We start from the raw sequence: 15,381 nt of genomic DNA, 5'->3' as shown, positions 1-15,381 counted from the left end.
CTTCTACAATGCATCAATGCCTCGTACAGTGGATTGGGGATAAGATTGAGGTTGTTCCTGGTGATTCTTCTTATATCATCGCATCGGACAGAATCAGATACTTATGAGCGAACTAAATGCATATCAGGAGAAGTTTGGGAAAAAGAGTTCCTTAGAGTTGCTGATTATGAAATTCCACCGATCCAAGCAGTCGGTTCTGAAGAAGAGTTTTAATGGATAGGTTTGCCGATGATGGAAAATTAGGTCAAGGGTTCACATCGGCAGATGATTTAGTAGAAGTAGATATTGGTGATGGCGATAGGCCAAGACCTACTTTTATTAGTGCTAAGTTAGATTCCAAGTGTAAGCAGCAAATGACTGATTTGTTAAAAGAGTATAAAGATTGTTTTGCTTGGGATTATACTGAGATGCCTGGATTAGACCGATCGATAGTTGAACATCGGTTACCTATCAAATCTGGATTTTAGGCCACATCAGCAGCCAGCGCGCCGATGCAACCCTAATATACTTCCTGACATTAAGGCTGAAATAACTAAATTAATTGAGGCAAAGTTTATTCGGCAGTGTCGATATGCAAAGTGGATCTCTAATGTGGTTCCTGTTTATAAGAAAAACTGAAAACTTCGTGTTTGTATTAATTTCAGGAATCTTAACAAAGCCACACCGATGGATGGCTATCCAATGCCGATTACTGATTTGTTGATTGATGCTGCAGCTGGACATCAAATTATTAGCTTCATGGATGGTAATACAGGTTACAATCAAATATTCATGGCTGAAGAAGATATTCCTAAGACTGCTTTCAGATGTTCAGGTCATATAGGGTTGTTTGAGTGGGTAGTCATGACGTTTGGTTTGAAAAATGCCGGCGCTACTTATCAAAGAGCTATGAACTTTATTTTTCATGAATACATCGGCACATTAGTGGAGATCTACATTGATGACATAGTGATTAAGTCTGGAGATATCACAAAACATCTAGCCGATTTACGAAAGATACTGGAGTGCACAAGGAAGCATGGATTGAAGATGAATCCTAATAAATGTGCATTTGGTGTATCGGCAGGTCAATTTTTGGGTTTTATGGTGCATCAGCGGGGCATCGAAATCAGTAGGAAGTCTATTGATGCAATTAACAAGGTGGTTGCTCCTGCCAATAAAACTGAATTGCAATCTTTGATCGGTAAGATTAATTTCATTAGAAGATTCATATCTAATCTGTCGGGGAAGGATCAAGGCTTTCAGTCCATTACTTAAATTGAAAGGCCGATCAGGAATTTGTATGGGGAGCTGAGCAGCAGTTAGCCCTAGATGAAATTAAGAAATATTTAACAAATCCTCCAGTGCTAGTTCCACCTCAACACGGGAAACCTTTCAGGTTATATTTGTCAACTGATGATACCGTTATCGGTTCAGCTCTTATTCAAGAATTTGAAGGGAAAGAACGTGTTATTTATTATTTGAGCAGAAGATTAGTGGATGCTGAGACAAGGTATTCGGCCATCGAAAAATTATATCTGTGTTTATACTTTTCTTGTGTCAAATTAAGACATTATTTGTTATCTGCCGAATGTACGGTCATATGCAAAGACGACGTAGTCAAGTATATGCTGTCGATGCCGATATTAAGTGGTAGAATCGGCAAGTGGATTTTAGCATTATCAGAATTTGAACTACGTTACGAATCGACTAAGGCAGTTAAGGGGCAGATTATGGCTGATTTTGTCACTCAGCATTGTAATACAGTGGACTCTCTAGAGGTTGCTCCTTGGACACTTTTCTTCGATGGGATCCACATGTGGTGAAGGAGCAGGTATCGGCATTGTGTTGATTTCACCTCAAGGAAGGAAGTATGAGTTTTCATTGCCGATTGTTGCTACGTCGACAAACAATCAGGCTGAATACCAAGCCTTGATAAAAGGGTTAGAATTGCTGAAGGAGATACGTGCCGATGCTAGTTGAAATCTTTGGTGATTCTATGCTAGTTATAAATCAATTGGCTGGGATCTATGAATGCCGAAGTGAAGTTTTAATTTCGTATTATGAAAGATGTTTGCAAGTTGTTGAAAGGGTTTAGAGATTTTCGTCTTGAACATATTTCTCGACTGCATAATGAAGAGGCTAATCGACTAGCTCAGCATGCTTCAGGAGTATCAGCCTATTCAGGAAGTGCTAACATCGGCGGTCGATAGCCGATGACTGGAGAAAGGAGATTGTCGATTATTTAAAGGATCCATATAAAAAGGATTGAAAGACGTATAAGGTTTCAAGCTATCAAGTATGTGCTCCTCGATGATGAATTATATTATCGAACTATAGATGGAGTTTTACTCAGATATGTTAGCAGTGATGAATCGAAAAGCCTTGATGGGTGAAATTCAGTGAAGGAGTGTGTGGAGCGCATCAATCGGCTTTCAAGATGAAGTGGATGATCAGAAGGAATGGATATTATTGGCCGACTATTCTTGAAGATTGTTTTAAGTATTTTAAAGGATGTCAGGGGTGTCAAAAGTTTGGTAATATTCAAAGAGCGCCTGCATCGGCTATGAACCCTATAATTAAACCTTGGCCGTTCCGGGGATGGGCTATCGATCTCATCGGTCAGATTTATCCGCCATCGAGCAAAGGACATAAATTTATTCTGGTTGCTACCAATTATTTCATAAAATGGGTTGAGGCAATTCCTTTAAAAAAGGTGACAGTCGGCTAATATGATCGATTTTGTGAAGGAGCATATTGTTTACCGATTTGGTATTCCTCAAACTATCACTACCGATCAGGGTACTATGTTTACATCGGGAGAATTTGATGAGTTTGATGTAGTTATGGGAATTAAAGTTGTAAATTCTTCTCCATATTATGCTCGAGCTAATGGTCAGGCTGAGGCTTCTAACAAAGAGATCATCAAACTCATTAAGCGCAAAATTAAAGAAAATCCTAAGAGGTGGCATATAGTATTAAATGAAGCCTTGTGGTCATATCGGATGTCATGTCATGGTGCAACCAAAGTAACGCCTTATCAGTTAGTATATGGACACGACGTAGTATTACCTTGGGAAATTAAAATTGGCTCTAGGACGAATACGTTCTCAAAATCAGCTGACAGTCGATGATTATGATACTCTTATGAAGGATGAGTTGGAAGATGTGGCGGAGTCATCGGTTAAGGGCTTTAGTTAGCATCGAAGAAAATAAGAAAAGAGTAGCCAGATGGTATGACAAGAAGGTGAAGGTAAAGGAGTTTGTCGATGGAGATCTGGTCTGGAAATTGATTTTATCGATTGGGACTAAAAGTTCAAAGTTTAGAAAGTGGTCTCCTAATTGGGAAGGTCCATATCGGATAAATCAGTCTGTTCCTGGTAACGCATATATTCTAGAAACCCTCGAAGGGGTCGTGTTTCCCAGAGCATTAAATGGAAAATATTTAAAGAAATATTACCCTAGTATCTGGATGGATGCATAAAAGTATAAGTGCCGATAACAGTCCTATCGGCTAGAATTATACAAGGATGTCAATGCCTCGCATAAGTGTCGATGCAATAGACAAGATTTACAAGTTTAACAAGGATTGGATAGCTAATATCGCACGCAGGCGAATCTGGCCGGCTTCCTTCATTTCTTTGATGTCTTCATCGGCAGCACCCTCCACAGGCTTGAGTTTTTTTCTTCATGGCCAAGGCTTTGCGAGCCTGGGTGTCTTTTCTTGCTGAAGGGCCTTGATGGCATTAGGTAGCTGGCTTTCTTCTTGTTGAGCATGAGTTAAGGCTGCCTCGACTTCTTTCAATTCAGCCAATAGAGCCATCTTCTTTGCCAATAAATCTAAGATTTTCTGCTTAAGTTTAGCGCCTGAAGTCTGCAAGTTGCCGATGCCCTTGTGCTTCTCATCGGCAATTTGTTTCAGTTGTAGCATCTCTTCTTTGAGTTGAGCCTGAGCTGCTCTATCGGCAATGCGTTGAGTAGCCCATTGATATTGCAGTTGGCGGCTTTCTAAATGGGCTGCTAGGAAGAGTACTTCTTCAACATCGGCAGGGATCTGGCCACAGATTGTTTTGAAAATTGCCTTTGTGGGGTCCGAGTCAGCTACCAGTTGGGCGGTATCCTGCTGTAACAAGTTCAGGAGAGCTTCCAACTTGGACTTAGTTTCTGCCGATATTGTTCCCAGTGCAAGGGAAGAACTTGTTTCCTCTCCATCATCGTCAGAAACGTCAATGGCAAAGGAAAATAGGCTGTTTGGGGAGTCTTGTTCCTGAGGAAAAGAAAAAGAGGTCAGTTAAGGATAAGTATGAATATTATAAATCGACTAGATCAATCGGCTTACCCGTTTCAAGGCAATTTCCTGTACTTGGCTGGAGGAAGCAGCCTGGAGTATGCCGTGTGGAGGATCGGCTGAGCTTGCCGATGGGATATCCTCTGTGACCTCATCGGTGGTTGGCTCTTGGGGTATGATGACCGATGGTGTGTCCTGTACAGGAGGATTAACTGCTTGCTCAGTTGCGTCGACTGATTCTAGGCGAATTGCAGACATTGGGGCAGATGTGGGGATCGGCATGGACTTCTGTCATTTTGGCTGTGCCTTGGCATCTATTAAGGCTTTGCGCTTTGCTTGGGCATCAGCAACGGTTGGCTAGGGGGGCATCAGCACTTGTTGGTTGTGAAGCTTGGACATCTGGTACGCTTGCCGATGTACCCATTTGTTGCTGCAAAACAAGTGTAAGGTATGATATTTAACAGATAAAATGTGAAATCAAAGGGATACCTCTGAAGGTTTGTCAGAAGAAGTGGTGTTTGATATCGGAGGAATTGCCGATGATGATCCAGCAGCGGCTCTTACACCCTGGTGATTAATGTTAATACAGTTTGTGATCGGCATGAGTAGAAATAAACAGGGTTGTTACCTTGAATGCCTTGACCAGGGTTGTAGCAGCAGTCAATGGAGTGACCCTAGCTGTAGCCAATTTGGACTTGGAGGTGATGGTCTTGGCACGGGTCTTCTAGTGAGTCAAAGCAGCTAAGGTGGGGGCGTTGTAGCCGATCGGTGATATCGGGGAGACATGCCAAAGATCGAAGGGTTTTCCACTTTTGCTCATAGATGGTGCTGGGTTGTTAACCTGTCACGAGAAAATTAGTTACCGATATATGAAAGGAAAAGCAGAAGGGAGTTAAAAGAAACTTACTGCGTCATCAGGGATGGCGTATTTAGGGTTGATCATGTGCCGATATGTGTGAGCAGATGTTGCAAACAGTTGTTCCCTCCACTCTCGCCACTATTGCTTATATGATTCGGTGATGAAAGATACTGGTGTCTAGATGGATAGATCGACATCTGTAGTATCGGCATCGGGGGAGAGTCGCACTACCCTGCTCCAATCTGTTCTGCAGGTGATTGTTTCTCTGGGTTTGATCACATCGGCAAAACAAAGTTTGATTGGCAGTTGCCCAAAAGCCAATTGACAGGATACTGCCGATGGATTGTAAAACTCATATGTGGTATTGGTGTTTTTCCCGCTACCGAATGTGTTTACTGGGATTGCCCTGGGAGTAATGATGGCCATCATGAGTTCATTATCCTGATTCAGAGTGTCATCGGCAAAGTTGAAAAGAAGGGGGAACCTGTTTTCTTCGTCAATATAAGGTACCCAGGCCCTATGATCATAAGAAAGACCATTGTAGAAGCTTTGGAAGAATCTGTCGATCTGGTCTTCATTGGCCTCTGTTCCAGGGAGGACAATTATGGCTTCACTAAAATTGAGGGGTGAGCGTGTTGCCGATTCCTCATCACCAAGTACATGGTCTTCAGCAATTTCTCATGGGAATTGTTGGGCAAAGAAGTCCCATTGCAAATGTTTGTGCATTATTATGTTAGGATCTTGCTGATGGATTATTGTTTCGGTATCTTAACCATAATCAAGGCAAGAGTGGTTGGCAATTGTGCGATATTTACTGAGGTGCGTGAATCAGGATTAGATTTGATTAGATTTGATAACAGATCAAGTTTTGGCTTGAAGGATGAGTTACGGTAATTGGGTGAAGGCAAACGTTATCTGGAGTAAATTTCGGAGCATTAATGGTTTTATACTCCGAAATTGGGGGGCATGTGTTGACACCGTTTTTTGCACGTGTCAAAATGATCAGAGTGGGCTAATCGGCGGGAGGAAAGTTACTGCATACACTAACAGCCGATGAAAATCAGCTTGTAAAGATGGTTGCCGATGAATGGTGATGATCGATGGAGGGGTTGATTTAGACTCGGGCGTTGCCGATAAGGTTGGAAATGTTATTGTCGATGCCGATGAAGGAAGGCTTGAAGACTACTACCGATGAAACAGGAAGTATGCCGATGGAAAGGAGGTCGGTGAGATTTCCATCGTAATCGAGGCGGACAGAGAAATAGATAGGAGTTGATTTCCTTTTCTATATTTGTTAGAGTATGATTCATGTGAGAGTCGCGTGTTTCCTTAGATATGGACTTGGTGTCCTAGTTGTGTTTGGTTATGTCTCTTTAGATCAGGGTATAAATATAGATTGAGGGGCAATGTAATATAGATATATCAATCAATATCGAAACCAATTTTTACTACTATTTGCATCTACTTACTTTTCGGCGACTTCGTCAATTTGCATATTTTTCCTTTTTTACGAGTTCTCATTGATTCGGCGAGTTGCATAGCTTCAGTGCGACCTTCGGCGATTCTCGAGTTCCGTGTGAGTACCTCTTGGCCGTGACTTCCGGGCGTATCGCTGTTGTTAGGACCAAAGTGCTCGTATCTTCATCCTTGTCGATTAACAGGTCAAATCGACTGGCACGCTTTGGATATCGATTCGGGTATTAGCCCTTTGTGTTTGCAGATCCACTTTTGCATCAACAGAGCCCTTGGATTCCCATCAAATAGCAACACAGTCCATTCCACTATTCCCTCTTCTCATTGACTCTAGCACTTAGCCCCTTAGTTTATTTCAAATTCACGTCGCGACGCCCCTGGCCAGACATAACAGAGCCGCGACCTCACCGACCAAACACCGGCGAGCATCGACCACTCCAGCACACACCAGCATCCCCACAAGCTTCCTCATGCCACGCGAAATGGATTGAGGTAACACCCACCTAGAAGGGCACACCACGCAGGCGAGGCCATGTGCCGCAGCGGTGTCTGGCCGCGGTAACCCGACGCCGGCGAAACCACCTATTCGAACGCCTCTAATACTACTCAGTGACCATCTGCAGGCTACGTTGAACAACGTAGAAGTTCTAATTGGTTCGCTACTACCTTCCAACGCGTCGGCCATGGAAACAACATCTACCTACATTCGCCGGGGACGGCCAAGCGTTCTGGCGAACTTCTACCCTAATCGAGTCAACCAGTTACTCTAGGAGTAAGAGGACCGCGCCAGCGGTGTGATGGATGGACTAGGCGAAGGCACGAGGCACGGCAAGATGGACGGCCATGAACACGGGGTGACTCTGGTTCCCGGCGAGCACAACGACGGTGTCTCCGGTGACCTGCTGCTCCGGCAATGAAACCACTGCACAATCGCGATAATCAAGTCAACTATTACTCAAGGCACAGCCTAAATGAAACGGCGAAGCACCCCACGACGCTCTGGCCGTGCGCCCGCTCTGGCAGCCATGGCGGACCGTTGCGAGGGAAACGCCCCGCCTCACCTCGCTGAAGGCCAAACGAAAGCTGGGACGGCTTCACTCACACACTAACTATTCGGGCTCGTAGTGTGGGCTGAGGCCAATTGCAGTGGCGACTCCTAAGGACTTATGGCGATCGGCGATGGCAAAATTTTAAATTGGCACCCCTCCCTTGTACCACCGCCACAGTGACCGGCTTGGCACGACACCGTCCTTCCACTCGACCACCACACATGCGCGATACACAGAAAAGGGCCAGCGCATCGCTTTGGCTTTGGCGTGGCTTGGCCAGCCGGCGACCTTGCAGGCGACGTGACTGGCGCCTTTGGCATGGCCTCGAGCGCAAACGTGACAACGTGACAAGCCAGACGAGCCCACGCGTGTTACCAGGACGGCAGCACCGGACAACACGTAGTGCGAGCGACGCGACGCAACGCGATGCAGCAGCCACGGGCGGACGCGCTGAAGGATGAGCAGAGCGACCAGGCATGGCCGGGCCCAGCGTGCGCGCGTGCCGTGTGCCAGCGCTCGATAGCTGGTGCCCCAAGCCGACAGCGTAGGGCCAAAACACGTTGTACGTATGCAGGCGCGACAGCGGCCTGTGCGGGAGCATACGCGGCGTGCCAGGGCAAGGGCAGTGGCCGGGACGGCCAGTGCAGTGGCCCTCGCGCGGCGTGCCCACACAAGCGTAGCAGTGGCGACGCGGCCGACTCGGCAGTGCTCGCTGGCGGCCAGCAGCGGCAGCAGCGATGCCAGGCAGAGGCGGTGACCATGATCAGCACTGGCTTTGGTTAAACTATGTGACGTGCACGCTTTTTAAAGTGGCTAAAAAACTCGAACTCGATGCTCCAAACGCTAAACCAGTTATTCTATGCTCCAGAGGGTATATAGGGCTATCAAACTAATCTAAAACACCTCGACACTTCTTAAGCCGATCCTCCCCTAAAAATGTCCGAACTATGCCTCGTCACACACCCTCCGACTTAAGAAACGACTACGTCATTCGTTCGGATTCGCGTCACTTTCGGTTTCCAAGCTACCCACTAAGCTAGCTAGTGACTCTCGTACCCGACCACGGGTATTCACCGTCACCTCCAAAGTTCGCACTACGAACTATATCAAAATCTCGCATAAGCGTTCTATTGCACTTTTGTTCGATAAAAATTTACTTAGAACCCTAAACGATATAAAGTGACATGAAATGTAGCATTTGTTTCGTGTTTCCGACGAACGTTAAATTACGTACATTACTTTATACCCTATATTACACACATCCACAGACAAGTATGATGCTCATGCAGTGTTTTAGCAAAAATAGTACAATGTAACACCGATGGTGTTACACGCACAACGACCTCCTATCGTAACTGGGCAGCCACAGTAGCGCCGCCGCTGTCGCTAATCTCCAAACCGTCCGTCATCACTAGCGGTTAGTCCGGCGACGGCGCTTGTACAACTCCGATACCACTTGTTAGCCCCTAGATATCCGGCACGAGTGAGTCGACCACTCACCTCCCATTGCCGACCACGCACTGTCGTTGGCGACCACACACTATGGTTAGAGATAGAAGAAGAGAGGGAGAACAGAGCTCACACACAGCACAAGCACCAACGTTGGCCGGAGCTCTGCAGAGGAGATGATAAAACTGAACTCGCTCTCTTTACTGAGTTGTAGTGGCAAACTATATATACAACTCTACCCATCATACTAGTACACAGACATGTCAGGCTGCCATGCTGTTATAGTGACTAGATGTGACAGCAGGGCTGACTTTGACGCCTGCCCCTGCTATGGCTATAATGTGGCAGGAGAGCCATTCAGCCTCTACCCCTACAGCTGCTATAGTGAACAGCAGGGAGCCCTTTACGGCGCCACATGTCCCAGCCGTGCGTTCACACCTGAGGAGGAGCAGATTACTTAACATTCAGAGACGACGCCTGCCATGCATGCCGTCATGGATGGACCAGAATGGAATGAGATGCATAGACAAGCAAGCCGTCAGTTAATTTTATTTTCAGAACTAGAGTTATGTTTATCTCCAATATAAGACGCTTAATTATGCGTAGTACTGATTGTCTATTTGTTTCTGTGTGTGACATGATGACAGTCTGACAGAGGTTAAAGTTAAACACCTGCATGATGTACCAGATGGACCAGCATATGCAGCTGGCCACTGCGAGGACTGACCCTTCCACCCAGCTCCCATGGACAACGCCGCCGCTGTCACTGCCGGGGATATGAACATGCGACTTCCAGAGGCTCGTGATGGCTGCTCCTTTGTACAGAGTCATGGTGGTCACCCCGGCGAAAGACACCACGGTCCCTGCGATCTTGGCGAGCCCGCGTAGGCTCTTCACGTCCACGATCTCCATCCTGGAGTGAAGTAAGCTGGCCGTCAGGGGGTGGAACTAACTGACAGACTGAACCTAACCGTCATCTCTCGCGCCAGATGTCAAAAATTAAGCTGTATATTTGTCACCTGAGGATGATGGCGATGACGAACGTCATTGAGGCAATGGTGTTCACCACGGAGGTGACGAACGTCGGGGACGTGTACTTCAAGCTCGCGAAGTACATGTTCAGAGTTAAGTGTTGGTGACGCAGGAGCAGGTTGACGTCTCCTGAACGCCGGCGCCCGTCACCGGAGTCGAAGAGGATGACCCAGAAAACTCGGTGAACTCACGCACACACGCGAACACTATGAAACTCAGAGCACACACAAATGTTTTGGTGCCGAGAACCCACACCGGCATTTTCAGACTCTATTCATATATATACATGCAGTGAGCAGCTCCTGGCCACTCAAACTCAACGCCATGCACGCCACTACTTCCTACAGAGCCGCGCCATCCCACGACCGAACTAGTGGAGTGCGAAGCTTCAGCTACGACTCAACAGAAAGACGAAAACGTGGCCACCTCCTTGCGGACAATGCGCAAGTCAAGGGCCTTACATGACGCACCTCTAGCAGGTTCAGTTATTGGACTCTGAAACTCTGAAAAACAAGACTCTGAACCTAGACTGAACTAACTGAATGAGCTAACAATCTCCCCCCAAATGAGGTGAGTTCAGACTAGGTTGACCACGCCGATCTTCTCCCTTAGCTCACAGAACCTTGAACGTCCCAACGCCTTGGTCATCAGATCGGCGAGCTGATCTTGCGAGCTCGCATACTCCAGCAGAATCGTACCATTGCCAACGCACTCACGAATGAAATGGAACTTTGTATCAATATGCTTACTTCGATCGTGCAGTACCGGATTCTTGCTGAGAGCAATGGCTGACATGTTATCCATCTTCAGTTGAGGTGCTGGAGAATCGTCGCCTGTGACTTCCTTCAGCAACCTCGTGAGCCACACCGCCTGACACGCTGCTGCAGCGCCAGCGATGTACTCTGCCTCGCAAGAAGAGAGCGCCACCACCTTCTGTTTCTGGGATTGCCAGGCCACCGCCTTGGTTCCCAGGAAGAAGATAATCCCCGTAGTACTCTTCCTGTCATTCACATCACCTCCCAGGTCGCTGTCACTGTAGCCCGTAAGGCTATTGTCAATACCAGACAGCTTGGGGTAAACCAATCCAAAATCTGCAGTGCCGGCGATGTAACGGAGCAAATGCTTAACCGCCGCCATGTGTTCCTGCCTGGGCTTCTCCATAAACCGACTCACCATCCCCACCGCGAAAGAAATATCAGGACGAGTGTGTATCAAGTACCGCAAGCTTCCCACCAGACTGCGATATTCAGACACATTTACCTCTGCTGAAGTTCCTTCCTTGGACAGTTTCAGTCGTGTCTCCATTGGTGTGTGACAAGAATTACACCCTGCCATGTTTGCCTTCTGGAGCAATCTGCGGGCATAGGCAGCTTGACCGAGTGTAATGGCCGCCTTGGACTGCCGCACCTCAATTCCCAGGTAGTGGGACAGCAACCCGAGGTCACTCATCCTGAACAGGCGCTGCATCTCCAGCTTGAAAGCTTCAACTCCTCCCTCCTTGGCTCCAGTGATGATCAAATCATCTACGTAGACGCCAACGATCACCCGTGAAGACCCCTTGCCTCGGGTGTACATGCCATGCTCACTGGTGCACCGCGCGAAGCCGAGTTCACGCAGGCTGACATCCAGCTTTTGGTTCCACGCCCTGGGAGCCTGACGCAGACCGTATAATGCTTTCTTCAGACGCAGCACCTTCTCACCGTGGCCTGCCGCAGAGAAACCCGGCGGCTGCTGGACATAAACTTCCTCGGCAAGCTCCCCGTTCAAGAAAGCCGACTTGACGTCCATATGATGGACAAGCCAGCCCTCCTGAGCAGCGACAGCCAACAGCATCCGCACCGACTCCATCCTCGCCACCGGCGCGAACACCTCATCAAAGTCGATGCCGCTCTTCTGGACATATCCCTTCGCCACCAAGCGTGCTTTGTGCTTCACGATGGCTCCCTGCTCGTTGCGCTTGAATTTGAACACCCACTTGAGCCCGATAGCACGGTGCCCTTGTGGGAGCTTGACGAGCGCCCATGTGTCGTTCTGCTCGATCGAAGACAGCTCCTCGAGCATGGCCTTCCTCCACGCCTCATCGTGACGCGCCTCATCGAACGTGGTTGGCTCCCCCTCAACGCCCATCAAGAGTTCTGCCAGCGCGCGTTCAGCCTCCTCTGGCACTGGTGCGTCACCGAGCACGTTGTCCAGTGCCCGGAATCGCAATGGCGCGTCGTCGGCGTCAATGTCCAGATCCGGATCCCCTGGCGGAGGGGACACGAACTCCACTCCAGCTGGCGTTCCTGGTGCAGGCGAGTCAGTTGGTGCAGCCTCCTGCACCAGTGTCGATGGAGAAGCCGCCGGGCCCATGGGTGATGTCGAGGGTCCCGGCGAGCCTGGTGGCGTGTGCGCTGGTGACTGCGGCACATGTTCACCTCCTGGTGCGAGCAGTGTCACGTACTCCACCGTGAACGGCTCCTCCGAATCCACGTCCAGTGAGTCATCCGCCGTATCTTCCCACTTCCAGGACCTCCCTTCATCAAATACCGCATCGCGCGATATGCACACCCTCCTGGTGCGCGGGTTGTAGAAGCGGTAGGCCTTGGATCCCGGCTCGTAGCCGATGAACGCCATAGGAGTACTCCGGTCGTCCAGCTTATGCTGGTGTCCGCCGGCGACCTTGACATGGGCAGTACAACCAAAAGTGCGGAAGAAGTGAACAGCGGGCTTGGCGCCATACCAGACCTCATACTGGTGTTTTCCCGTCCACGCTCCGGGTCGGCGACCGGTTCAAGATGAACACCGCAGTGCAGACCGCCTCCCCCCAAAGCCAGCCGGGTACCTTCATGCCTTTCATCATGCTCCTCGCCATCCCGAGCACGGTCTGGTTGCGCCTCTCAACCACGCCGTTCTGTTGTGGAGTGTACGGCGCGGTGAGATGGCGCTGGACTCCCGTGTCAGCGCAGTGCTCCGCGAAGGCATGCACCGTGAACTCGCCTCCACGGTCTGTACGCAGCGTGCCCACCTTGCGCCCGGCTTCGTTCTCCAGCCTTGCCTGCAGCTGGATGATGGCTAACGCGGCCTTATCCTTAGATGCCAGAAGAGTGAGCCACATAAACCTGCTCCTGTCATCAACAACAAGCAGGAAGAGGCGTTTGCCGCCCGGCGTGGGTGGGGTGATCGGCCCACACAGGTCGGCGTGAACCAGCTCCAGTGACTTGGACGCCCGGAACCTGCTCACCGCCGGGAACGGGCGTCGACGTTGCTTCCCGACGAGGCAGCTCTCACACACCTGCTCGACATGGTCGATGCGTGGGAGGCCCCGTACCATCTCCTTCTGCGCCAACAGCTTCAGACCATGGAAGCCCAGGTGCCCGTACCTGGTGTGCCACTTCCACGCTGTGTCGTCCGCGCGCGCCGCGAGGCACACCGGAGTGCTCAGCTTGACATCGAGGATGTAGAGGCGGTTGTCAGCACGAGGTACCTTGGCCAGCAGGCGACGTCGCTGGTCCCAGATGCGCAGAACTCCATTCTCTATCAGCACCTTGTACTTGCCCTCGTCCAGCTGCCCGAGGCTGATGATGTTGGCGGTGAGCTTGGGGATGTAGTACACGCCGCCAAGGGTCTGGTGCTCGCCGGTCTTGCAGCTGAACAGGATCGTGCCGCGCCCGGCTATGTCCACCACCGAGCCATCGCCAAACCGAACGGTGCCGCGCACGCCCGTGTCGAGCTCGGAGAAGGCCGAGCGCACGGCGGTCATGTGATTTGTGGCGCCCGTATCGAGGATCCACCGGGTACTGCCCTCCTCGGCGTTCTCCTCGAGCTGAACGAAGAGTTTGTCCTCCCGGATGTGCACCGTCTCGCTCGCCGCAGGTGCTGTCGGGGTGGCGAACACCACGTGAGCCGTGGCGTCCACCGGTTCAGGCGCCTCGTCGTCGAACACCCAGCGCGTCCGGATGCCGCCGTCGCCAATCTGGACGCCCACCGCATCCTTCTGCTTCTCGGGCATCACCGATACGGCGGTGACCGTGGTGATCCCCACCATCAGCGCGGCTTCCTCCTGGACCTCAGCCGCATGCGCCTGCTCATCACGCTTCTTCTTGCGACATTCCCGGGCCCAGTGCCCAGTTTTGCCGCAGTAAGCGCACTCGTCACTGGCGAGTTTCTTCTTGCCGGTCTCCTTCTTCCTGCCACCTGCGCCACCGGGTGGCCTGGAGCCGCCAGCACTCCCCCCACCTTGGGAAGCGTCGCCGCCGCGTGCGCGCCTCTGGTTCGACGACGGACCACGTCCGTTGCTAGAGGGGCCTCCTCCGCCGCCTGAGACTTGCAGCCGCGACACCACTCGCGACACAAGTTCCTCCTCCGTGAGGTTGAGCCGCGCCGAGGACCCGCCATTGTCGCCACCAAGGTTGTACCGTTCCTCGGCCGCTTTGAGTCGCCCCACCAGCTCGTCCACTGACAGATCATCGAGGTCGAGCATAGTCTCAATAGCCATAACGATTTGGGCATACCTGGCCGGCGTGGCCTGCAGAAACTTGCGCACGACCTCCGGCTCAGTGTACCCGGAGTCCAGCACCTCCAGTTGGCTTGCTAGATCGGTGATGCGGATTGCGAACTCGTCCACCGTCTCCTGAGTCCTTGAACCGCAGTGCCTCGAATTCCCGGCGCAGCGTGTTGGCCTTGGCCTGACGCACGCGATCGACGCCGAGGTTCGACTTCTTCAAGGACTCCCACGCCTCCTTTGCCGTGATCTTCCGAGCGATGGCGCCGTGCAGCTCCTCCGGAAGACCCAGAGTGATGATCTCAAGGGCACTCCGGTCTTCTATGTAGTCGAAGGGGCCGAGGCTCACCGTCTGCCACAGGCCTCTCGCCTGCAGCTTCAACTTCATCAGCGCCGCCCAAGAGTAGTAATTGGACTTGGTGAGGATCGGGAACTTCGCCTTCTCCTCGCGCACGACGCGCGGTGCGCGGTCACCACCGCCACCGCTGCCCGACGCACCCGACGGGAACCGCCTTGCCGGTGAGGACGAGCGGAACCTGCGCCGATCCATGGCTACTCCGGCTCTGATACCAAATGACGTCTCCTGAACGCCGGCGCCCGTCACCGGAGTCGAAGAGGATGACCCAGAAAACTCGGTGAACTCACGCACACACGCGAACACTATGAAACTCAGAGCACACACAAATGTTTTGGTGCCGAGAACCCACACCGGCATTTTCAGACTCTATTCATATATATACATGCAGTGAGCAGCTCCTGGCCACTCAAA

The 15,381-nt window shown here is 50.5% G+C and overlaps 1 long non-coding RNA gene and 1 pseudogene across 1 annotated transcript; both read right to left on the bottom strand.

Moving 5' to 3' along the window:
* LOC136469286 (WAT1-related protein At5g07050-like) overlaps positions 1-15,381 on the bottom strand; it is a 42,276-nt pseudogene that overhangs the window by 21,967 nt on the left and 4,928 nt on the right.
* Positions 3,482-8,524, bottom strand: LOC136507727 (uncharacterized). The gene is made up of 5 exons (XR_010771758.1): positions 5,175-8,524; positions 4,896-5,108; positions 4,757-4,834; positions 4,319-4,697; positions 3,482-4,246 (listed from the first exon to the last, which is right to left on the bottom strand). It is a non-coding gene; the product is annotated as an uncharacterized lncRNA (long non-coding RNA).

This window comes from Miscanthus floridulus, chromosome 1 (genome assembly GCF_019320115.1).
Source record: "Miscanthus floridulus cultivar M001 chromosome 1, ASM1932011v1, whole genome shotgun sequence".
NCBI classification, from domain to species: domain Eukaryota; kingdom Viridiplantae; phylum Streptophyta; class Magnoliopsida; order Poales; family Poaceae; genus Miscanthus; species Miscanthus floridulus.
The sequence above is the reverse complement of the archived record's forward strand: the minus strand, read 5'-3'. Positions and strand labels throughout refer to the sequence as shown.